This window comes from Lucilia cuprina, chromosome 5, assembly GCF_022045245.1.
Source record: "Lucilia cuprina isolate Lc7/37 chromosome 5, ASM2204524v1, whole genome shotgun sequence".
In the NCBI taxonomy this organism is placed as follows: domain Eukaryota; kingdom Metazoa; phylum Arthropoda; class Insecta; order Diptera; family Calliphoridae; genus Lucilia; species Lucilia cuprina.
The window spans coordinates 36,802,050-36,812,499 of record NC_060953.1 but is presented as its reverse complement, the minus strand read 5'-3'; the positions used below and the strand labels follow the sequence as shown (position 1 = coordinate 36,812,499).

The following is a 10,450-nucleotide window of genomic DNA, read 5'->3' as shown; positions in this document are numbered from 1 at the left end:
TATAGTCTAGTCTATAGTCTAGTCTATAGTCTAGTCTATAGTCTAGTCTATAGTCTAGTCTATAGTCTAGTCTATAGTCTAGTCTGTAGTCTAGTCTATAGTCTAGTACAAAGTCTAAAGAATAGTTTTATAGTATATTCTAATATAGTCTAGTCTATCGTTCTAATAGGCCCCTGATATAACAATAATTGGCCCATACTGATTACTATGATGAAATTTTACATATAGTAAATATATTAAAAATACAAATCTGCATGTGCTATTTTAGTTAAAACAACTTTTGCTCTCTTTTAGTTATAATTACTAGTATTTTTAATTATTTAAACTAAATTATTTACTTTTCTCATTTTCTTATCCATAATACTTAAGTCGAACATTAACAACAACTGAAAGAGAGTTTGTAAAATAGACACACACACGCACACTTAAACACCTTTATTTACATTGCTGTTAAGTGTAGGTAATGTAAATAAATATGTGTAGTTGTGGGTAAATGTTGATTAAACACATTGCAAAATATAAATTTTTTATGCTAAATAAGCGTTTAATTACTTTAGGTTAATTTTTGATATTATTTTCTTTTTTAATGTTTGTTTAAATTTTATTAAAAATTAAAATAAACTTTATGATTGTCTCATCAATTTTTGTATTTAATTTAAATAATTGTAATAATTTTAACGAAAAAAAATTTGTGTAATTTTATGTCTAAAACAATTTCGTTTTTTTAATTGTAGGAAATAAAAATTAAATTTTAAAATTTTAATTCTAAATAAAAAATTTTTGTTTTTAATTACTTTAAATTGTTAAATAAATTGTGAGAATTTTTGATCTGCAATTAGAATGAACATGTAATGCTGCCTTTTACTTTTTTGTTTGTTTTTTCTCAATACAGACAACCAATTTATGTTTAAATTCTGGAAAGATTTTTCTGATTTATAGGTTCTTTTTTTGTAATTAAATCTTATGTTATTAATATTGCTTAAAATATTCGTGAAAGTCATTGAAACATAATTATGTATTTTAAAAATGATTTAATGTTTTTTTTTTTTGCTTTTGCTATTCAACAGCTGTTTATTATGAACTATAGTTCAAATCCTCAGAATTTTAAGGTATAAAAAATACGATATCAAAGTCTTAAAATTAGCAATTTACTGGACATCAACCTTATACGTTATAGATACAAAAATAAATAGTTTAAAATTGTAATAAAAAATTCATCATAGTTTTTACACTCAAAAAAAAATGGGCAAATTTATACAAAATTTTCTACAAATAGAAAATTGTTGATAAATTTGGTGTTAGAAAGAAAATTTAAAAGAAAAGATTTGATTTTAAATTTGATTTTAAAACAAACCCCTTTCCTATCTTCTTATTTGTAAGTACTTATATAAGTAGTGATTTGTAAGCTTGCATGATAAGTACTAGCCTTCAATGTCATCACCGAGTTAAAACTCAAATGAATAAGTAGTGAAAAGCGGCTTTATTAGTCTTTTAACATATTACTTTTCAAGTTTCCCCTGGGGGCATGTTACCTTGGCGAGACCTCCGCCTTGGAGTTATTGCAATCCCGGGGTATATAGAGGTGGCCAATACCTCTAGTCTGGCCGGGACTGAAAAATTGGTTACAATCTACTGCTTGGCTTAGTCCTTAGTATATGTAGGGGACGAATGTGAGTTTTGGCCCCACCCGTCTACCTAATGAATGTGTCGTATTTTTTTCTCTTATAAATGTGTCGTATGAATGAGATGTGTGCTGGGTTGAATGATAATGGATGAAAGGTATCATATACATATGATACCACTGCATTTTCCTTACTTGTCTAGATATATTCATAGTATACGCTGTTCATATCAGAATTACCACAGTGTGCCCCCGTGAGTAAGAACAATGTCTTCGGCTTATTGAATCGAATCAACAGAGGTCATCCAATGGTTAGAGATTATATAGCTCGAGTACTCCAGCAAAGTACTTGTCCATGGACCGGACAAAAATTGCCACCTGAGTTCTTCATTGAAGAATAAAGGGGCGATGTTAGACCGTTCTCAAGTCTATCCAGTGAATGAAAAAGACCACCGTGAGATATGACCGTCAAGGCAGGTGCACACGTTAAAACTGTCGACAGTCATATTACATTTCAATGTAAATTTTTGCTGGAAAATTCTATAACAATTATATATATTTTTTTTATAAAAATTAAAGCTTTTCAATTTTTTTTTTTTAATTTTTGACTGAAGATTCTTTATAGAAGAGAAAATAGGTTTACAAATTTTCCCTTCAAAACAAAATTAAACAAAAATTTTCTATATAAGAGAAAATTGATATCTAATATTTTTCATAGAAATAAAAACTTGTCAAAGATTTTCCATAGAAATGAAAACTGGTCGAACATTTTTGAGAAGATTCATAGAAAATCTATCTTTAAATATCTTTGAAGTTTAAATCCATACAAGAAAAAATTAAAAAAAATTCTTTATAAAAGAGAATGGATTGGTGCAATATTTTTCATAGAAATAAAAACTGGTCGAAAATTTTCCATTGAAAAGAAAACTGGTCGAAAATGTTCCTTTCGGAGAGAAGATTGAGGATTTTCTTTAAAAAAAAAGTTGTTTGTAAAGTTTTCGGTAATAAAGAAGATTAAGCGAAAATTTTTTGGTCGAACACTTTTTATAGAAATGAAAACTTATTGAATGAAAATTTTTGATCAAAATTTTCTTAAAAGAAGTTTGATGAAAAATTTTTCTCTAAAATAAAAGTTGCAGCAGAGCATAGTAACTAAATGAGTGGATCGATTAAACATTTTCTATATAAAAACAAATATGTTTAATTTTTTTTTTTGTGAAAAAGGAATACATATTGATTAAAAATTAAGTAATAAAGGAAAAAACTAGAAAAATATTTCTTAAAATGATAAACTTTTCTTTATGGAATAAAACTTCTATTAAAGACAAACTAGATAGAAAATTTTCTCTAGAAGAGTATAAAATAAAGATAGAGAGAAGATAATGAAAATATACGGATGTTTTGTTATATAATATGTACAAGTTAAATAGAATAGAAATCTAATGTTAAAAAATTGAAAATTGTTTAAATATTTATATTCTAAAGGAAAATGTTTTGTAAATTTGCTATAGAATTCATGGATAAAAAAAATTATTCAAAAATAGTAAAAATATACCATGCTGGATATATAAATGTCATTGACTTAACCATCCAAAATTAATGACAAATTTTACAATAATTAAAAAAAAAGAAAAAAAAACATTTTTTTTAAATATTACGTGCAAAAAACAAATATTTTGCAAAAGAAAAAATTTACTACCAGTTACGACTTTTTTATTTAACTGTCTAATTTATCTCTTTTCGAAGCTTATATTTAGATATTACCAAACATTTTAGTGTTTTGACGTTATGCCTCAGTTGATACCATCAATACGTTTCTGTTTTTTTTTTTTTTTTGAAACATTCATATGTGTTTTTATATATAGTTTGAGCTAAAAGTCGTTAATTTTTTACAATAAACTTCTTTTTATTTCAGCTCTAGCGAGTAAGTAGTTTTAGAGCATATAGTTGTTGTTGTTGTTAAATATTATTTATTATATTTTTGGCAGTTTTTAACAATTAACGGTATATGTTGTGGTTTAAGTAATATTTTAAGTTATTTATAACTACTGCATATTTGGATTACTCAGTTAATAGATATATGAGCAAAAAAATATATATCCATATATATCTGTAACACTGGTTTAATAGGAATTTGTAAAATTTGATTGATGCCGTAATTGTTTTATGGAATTAAGATTAATAAAAATTATTATTGGAGAATAGATTTTCAATGAAAAGTTTTGTTTCATATTGCAATTTATGTGAAGTCTTTCATATATTTGTTTTTTTTATTCAATTAAATTAGACTTCATTTTGTAAGGGTTATAAATACAAATCCAGCAAAAAATCTGAATTTTTTGATAAGTTATAGTAGTTATTTCATATATTACTTGGTAAGGAATGATTCATTAGCAATCACATATATAATTTCATTTTTATAATATAGTAATATATGTCGGAAGGCCTTACCTTCTGGCTTCTAAACCCGTTGAGATTCAACTATATATGTTACTGCCTTATAAGTGCTTTAAGGTGGGAAAAACCGAGTTTTTATCCGTATCTTAAGATTTTGCAGGTGTTTGTAAAATTCCAGTAAATGAATCATGTTCTACGAATCTTTAGAGAAAGCGTAGACGAATTAGCTTTATCAGTCAATCTGACTATATATTTGCTAAATCAATTTTTAAAGACTGAAGATATCTTCAGGATTATCATACAGTAAATTTTGTTATTTTACTTGCCTGTTTATAAAAACAAAGCACAGGTCAATTAAGGGGGATTTTTGGTACTTGTTTGTTCTATAAAAGGTATTTTTCGTATTTTTATAATATTGAACCTAAAAAGCAAGTAGAGCCCGCTGTAAATGAGAATCATTAAAAGACTACTTTTTCGTGCGTCATGAAATTAATGGTACTTTTTGGTACTATTTCGTTCTTCAAAAGGTGCTTTTTGAATGTTCATCCTTAAAAAAATGACATTCAGCATATAGAGCACGGTGAGAACACATAAAAAGAGACCTTTTTGGTTCTTTTTCGCTTTCGCTCTTTAAAAAGTACTTTTTTAAATAATATAGAACCTAGAAACATGAAACAGAGCCCGGAGTAAATGAGAATCTATGAACGGTACTTTTTCGTTCTTCAAAAGATACTTTTTGAGTTTGCTAAAATAACACCTTTAAATTGTCTATAATTTTGAATCGAGAAATATAAAATTAAAGTATTGCTGTCCTATTTATAAAAAATTATTAAATGTTTATAGAACAAATTTTGTAAGAAAATTTTATTTATAAATCTCTGATAAATTTTTATGAATAAGACGATTAGAGTAATGAAAATCTGTGGGAAAAGATTATTGGTAATTTTTTTTATTATATCGCTGGTAGTTTTTGGTTTTTATGCATACACGCAGCACTCCGATTAAATGATAATCTTTAAAAGTGAACTTTCTGTTACTTTTCTGTTTTACAAATTGTATTTTTGTAATAAAATTGTGTAATTTTCATGAATTTTATTTAAGTTTAAATTATTTCACAAATTTATTTGTAAGAGATTTTTTCCAGAATTATTTTTTTAAAATTTCCATTTAGTTTAAAATAAGTTTTCTCTAACGCGAACCAAAAAATGATTGTTTTGATATAGATTTTGTATAATAATTTGAATAGGTAAGAGATTATTGTATTAAAAATCTATTTTTTTTAATTTATTAAATATTTTGTTTTTAAAAGAAATTTTTAAAATTATAAACAATATGTTAAAAAACTCATAAATCTTTAAAAGAATTCCATTACCCTTCTTCTGCAAACTGCTAAATTAAAAAACTATAAAATGTTTATGACATAAACATGCTGTGCTTGCAAAATATTTCTTTTAAAGTGTTTCAAATAAATTTTTATAAAATCTATGTATTAAAAATAAAATTTTCCATTAATTTAAAATCAAAAACAAAATTTTCAATTTTAAAATCAAAAAAATTTTTTTAAATTTATTTAAAAAAAAAATTGCAAAATATTTCTTTTAAAGTGTTTCAAATAAATTTATTTAAAATCTATGTATTAGAAAATGTCTATTAATTTAAAACCAAAAACAAATAAGTATGAATGTATAGTCGGGCGTAGCCGACCATATGATACCCTACACCAGTCAGTATGTATGTTAAAAATGGGGATCATTTAAAAAAATAAAGCATTTGGTTTGTTTTTTTTTTAACTTTATTTCGGAATATTTTTACTTTTTTTTTGGCAAAAAAAGAGATTTTTTACAAGAGGGCTCAAAGGGGAGTGGGGCAAAATATGGTTCTATCCTTAAAGATGTTGGTAGGGGGAGTTAAGTTAAGGGAGTTAAGTAGAATTTAAAAGTGTTATTAGTGTTTGTAAGTGAATTTTGACCTTTAAGTCATTTTCTCAAGGGGAGTTTGTATGGGGGATAGGGTCAAATGAAGCCCGATCATTACAAAAATCGGTAGTGTCATTTAAAGTTCTTTAAAACTAAGTTTTGTCGACTTTTGTTAACATAATATATCATTTAAATTAATTATAAGCCAAAAGGCCCTATTTGGGGGGTACACTTGTATGGAGGCTAGTCCAAAAAATGGACCGATTTTAACCATTTTTAATAGGCTTCGTCCTTGGGCCAAAAGAAGCGCGTGTGCCAAATTATCTTAAATTGCGGCCTGTACCTTGCGCACAAGGTTTACATGGACAGCCAGCCAGCCAGCCAGCCAGCCAGACGGACGGACATATTCTACATGATTCTTAGCCGATTGGTATACTTTAAGGTGGGTATAGGACGAATATTTTTTATGTTACAAACATCAGCACAAACCCAATATAACCTCCCCACTAATGTGGTGTAGGGTATAAATATTCAATTTTTAAACTAAAAAATATTTTAAATTTATCAAAAAAAAAAAAAAAAAACATTTAAAAAATTAAGAAAATTATTAATGTAATGTGGGCGTGTCACTACCTTCCATATAAGAAGATCTTAAATAAATATATCTGAGAAAATATAACAGAACAAAACAAAATATTGTCAGATTAGCAATAGGAAGCGAGTAAACTCCCATATGAATGAGATAAAAAAATGGTTTTTCTAAAAAACAATTAGAGCTAGAATCTTTCATTAAGAAGTTTTACATCCATGTGAACATGTGGGTGAAGAATTGGTATTAGGGAGCCAGTTTTTACTTTACATGTGCTCATGGCTGCTAAACTTCTTCATGTAAGATTATATAGCACTCCCCATATGAATTAAATGCAAAATATCTTATATCTGCGAAGCTATTTCAGCTAAAATCCTATAATTTTGCAAGAATAATTCTAACATCCCTATGAAAAATTGGCCCATACGAATAGAGAATGGGTATACCTCCTATATATAACTAATAGAGCTAGAGTTCTCAAATTTTACAAAAAGAACACGCACAAAAAATTCGAACAAAAAGATTTTTGAAGTTTAAAAAATTAAAAATTAGAAAAAATTAGAAAAAAATTAAAAATCTATAAAAAAATGTATATCATTTTTCAATTAAACAAATACTATTTTATAACTTAGGTTTTAGCCAACTATAAAACTATTTATACTCTATACCACTAAAGTCGGGAGGATATTATGCGTTTGTGCTGATGTTTGTAACACCCAAAAAATATACTGTACCAATCGATTTCGCTATGTCCCTCTTTCCGTCCATCCGTCTGTATGTGTATCCATGTAAACATTGAGCGCACGTTACTGGTGTAGGGTATCATATGGTTGGCCATATTCATAGTTGTTTTTTTAAATTTAATATATTTCTTGTCTACAGCTGTTAACATCAAATTGTCCTACTAGCCGAATTAACACTTACATACCAAAAGTTTAATAAATAAACAAAAATTGCAAACTACATCTGGTTTTGTTAAGACCAGAAAATAATTTATGGCAACTAAATACTAAACTGACCAAAACTACTTTTAGTCAAAAAAAAAAATGTAAAAAAACACCCTCTCTTATAACAAATTTAAAATATTGAGAAAATTACGAAAAAAATTAATAATTTAAAAATCCTTTTGAAAAAGTTTAACTTACATTCTAACTGCTGTTTGTTAATATAATCCAAAGTTTATATGTAATCCAATCTAAGCAAATAGGCTTTGTTTGAAATCCAGTATTTAAAATTTTTTTCTTATTATTTTAAAATTAAGTTTATTAGTTTTTATTAATATTTTAATTATTTACAGTTTTGTTGTTAGTAGAAACACTTAAATATAAACACACACGCATAATACACAATTAAACAATTTAAAAACGTAAGAATTAAAAAATATATATATATTTGTTTTATTTTCTTTTTATTTTAAAACGTTAACATTTTTTTAGTTTTTTTTTTTTAAATTATATTTTCTATAAAATTTTTAATTTTTTTAAAAAAACACTTCTTATAAAATCCTTTGGTAATTTATATTAAATATTTGCTTTTTCTTAAAGAAAATTTTTATTAAAACTTAATTTTATTTTGTTTTATTTTTTTTTAATTAATTAATTTGTTTTAATAATTTCGACACACTGTATTTAAATTTATTAATATTTTTTTTTTCTTCTTAATATTACAAAGTTTTAAATATTTACATATTTTTTTCTAAATTAAATGAAATATTTTATTTTTTAATTATTTTTCTCTATATTTTATTTCTCTAAGAAACGAAACGCGCGCGCGAGCGTGTGTTATTTTATAAAGTTATCACAACGAAATGAAAAGCTCGCTTGAATGAATCGCAACAGTTGCAAGACGTTTTTGTTTCAAATCCCACAGTGCGCTTAGCAAAAATTTTATTTTTTGTCTTGAGCCAAGTTATTAACGAAACTAAACTTAAGTTAAGTCGAGTTAAAAGTTAAACAAGACACAAAAACATTCCACCAACCAGAAAACAAACAAGTTAACAGTAACAGAAAACTATTTAACAGCTCAACACTAAAATCGTTAACAGTGTATAAACAAATGTAAATTTACATCTATGTTAGTTAAACTCACCTCACGGTGTAGTATCTACACTTATTCATTGAAAAATATCATTAAGACTACAGACTAAAAACAATAAACATTTTCTTAATAAATATTTTAACAAAACATTTACATGTGTAATGTTTTAGTTATTTACATTAATGTAAAATGATCTCCTCTATTCGCACTCTCTTCTTATTGTTGCTGTAAAAACGAAAAACTTAAGCAACAAACTTTTTTTGCAACATTGTCTAGCTGTTTTTTATAAGGGGAGTTTCGTAAGTAAACAATTAAAAATTAAACTTTGTTACAGTTATTGATCTTTTGAAAAAGTAAAATTATTAATTAAATCATTAGATAATAAAGACTTAAGTTGCTTAACTAGTAAAAGTAGCATTTAGTACAAAAACTAACGTTAAAAAGAGTCCGTAAGTTTGAAATGTTTTCAACAAATGTTATGCATTTGTTATTTTTAATCTGACCTCTTTTTGACTGCCTGACACATTGTTGAACTATTATATGTTATCTACTTGTAGTTTAAATACGCAAATGCTTTGATTTGTTTTCAAAGTTTTTATACCCTACTTTAGTGGGGAGGGTATTATGCGTTTGTAACACCCAAACACACCTTAAAGACTGTCTGGTGCATACATTTCTTTTGACACAAGAACGAAGCCTATTGAAAATGGTTAAAATCGGTCCATTATTTCGTCTAACCTCTATACAACCGTACCCCCTGAATAGGACTTTTGAGCTCAATTTTAGCCGTCAAGTCATTTTCAAAAGGTCAAATGTGACCTAATCATTTCGAAAATTTATTGAACTTTTTTTCGATTTATATGGAGATATATTTGACATCCTCCGGGGGCATGTTATATTTATGGAATTGTTGAAATACCCCCAAATTGAGCTGCTACCTAAAACTTTAGTCTATTAACTAATAATGATTAAATGTATCTCGACCTTTCCTTAAAATGATTTAACACTGAGTCGAATCATATAAGCACATAATATATTACCATGGACTTTATCTTATCACGGTTATTTGAGAGATTCATTTGGCGGACCGCCAAAGAGAATATTGTTTAGCAGATAGCAGATACCCCGCAGAGAACTGACTGTGGAACTGAGATGTAGGTGTTTAAGGCCGCACTAGTAAAGGAAAGTGAGTGTGCTGGATGGTTCTCTCAATGAGTGTGTCGGATGTATGAGAAGTGTGCTACGTTAAAAGATGATGGATAAAAGGTATATTATACAAGTGATGCCATTGATTTTTCCCTTATTTATATTGCGACAACGAATTGTTACAATGTTGACAACGTTACGTTTTCAACTGTTAGCTCACAAGGCAGAGTTCAGGACTTTGTCTTATAACGGTTGTTGGAAAGATTCCTTCGGGGGACCTCTTCAGGGAAGAGAAAGTTCGGTGCTATTGCCGTGACGACAGATACCCCGCAGGAACTAAGATGTATGTATGTGCGGACCTTGACCACTAGTATAAGTAGAGTGAATGTGCCGAATGTTTCTCTCAATGAGTGTGTCGGATGTATGAGAAGTGTACTAGGTTGAAAAATGATGGGTAAACGGTATCCTCTACAAGTGAGGGTTTACTCTGTATATACATACCAGATTTACTAGAGTATGTGCTCTGTGAGTAAGAACAAGTCCGCGGTTTATTTAATGTATTCATGTTTCGGTCTAACGAATACCGATCTTCATCATGTTCAATAGGCTTTGCTCTTGGGACAATAGAAGATTATATACCAAATTTCATTGAATTATCTTCAAAATTGCGACCTGTAGTTTGATTACAAGGTTCACATGGACGGACGGATAGACAGACGGACGGACATAGTTAAATCGACGATT

General features: G+C 27.4%; 1 protein-coding gene across 3 annotated transcripts in view; it reads right to left on the bottom strand.

Annotated features, from left to right (window-relative positions):
• LOC111687161 (lysosome membrane protein 2) overlaps window positions 1-7,928 on the bottom strand; it is a 68,746-nt gene extending 60,818 nt beyond the window's left edge. For 2 of the 3 annotated variants that reach the window (XM_046951081.1, XM_046951083.1), the window contains exon 1: window positions 7,669-7,928. The gene's annotated coding sequence lies outside the window, so the exon portion shown is untranslated. The remainder of the gene's footprint in view (window positions 1-7,668) is intronic. The other variant, XM_046951080.1, reaches the window with a different exon arrangement.
• Between the last annotated feature and the right edge of the window lie 2,522 nt (window positions 7,929-10,450).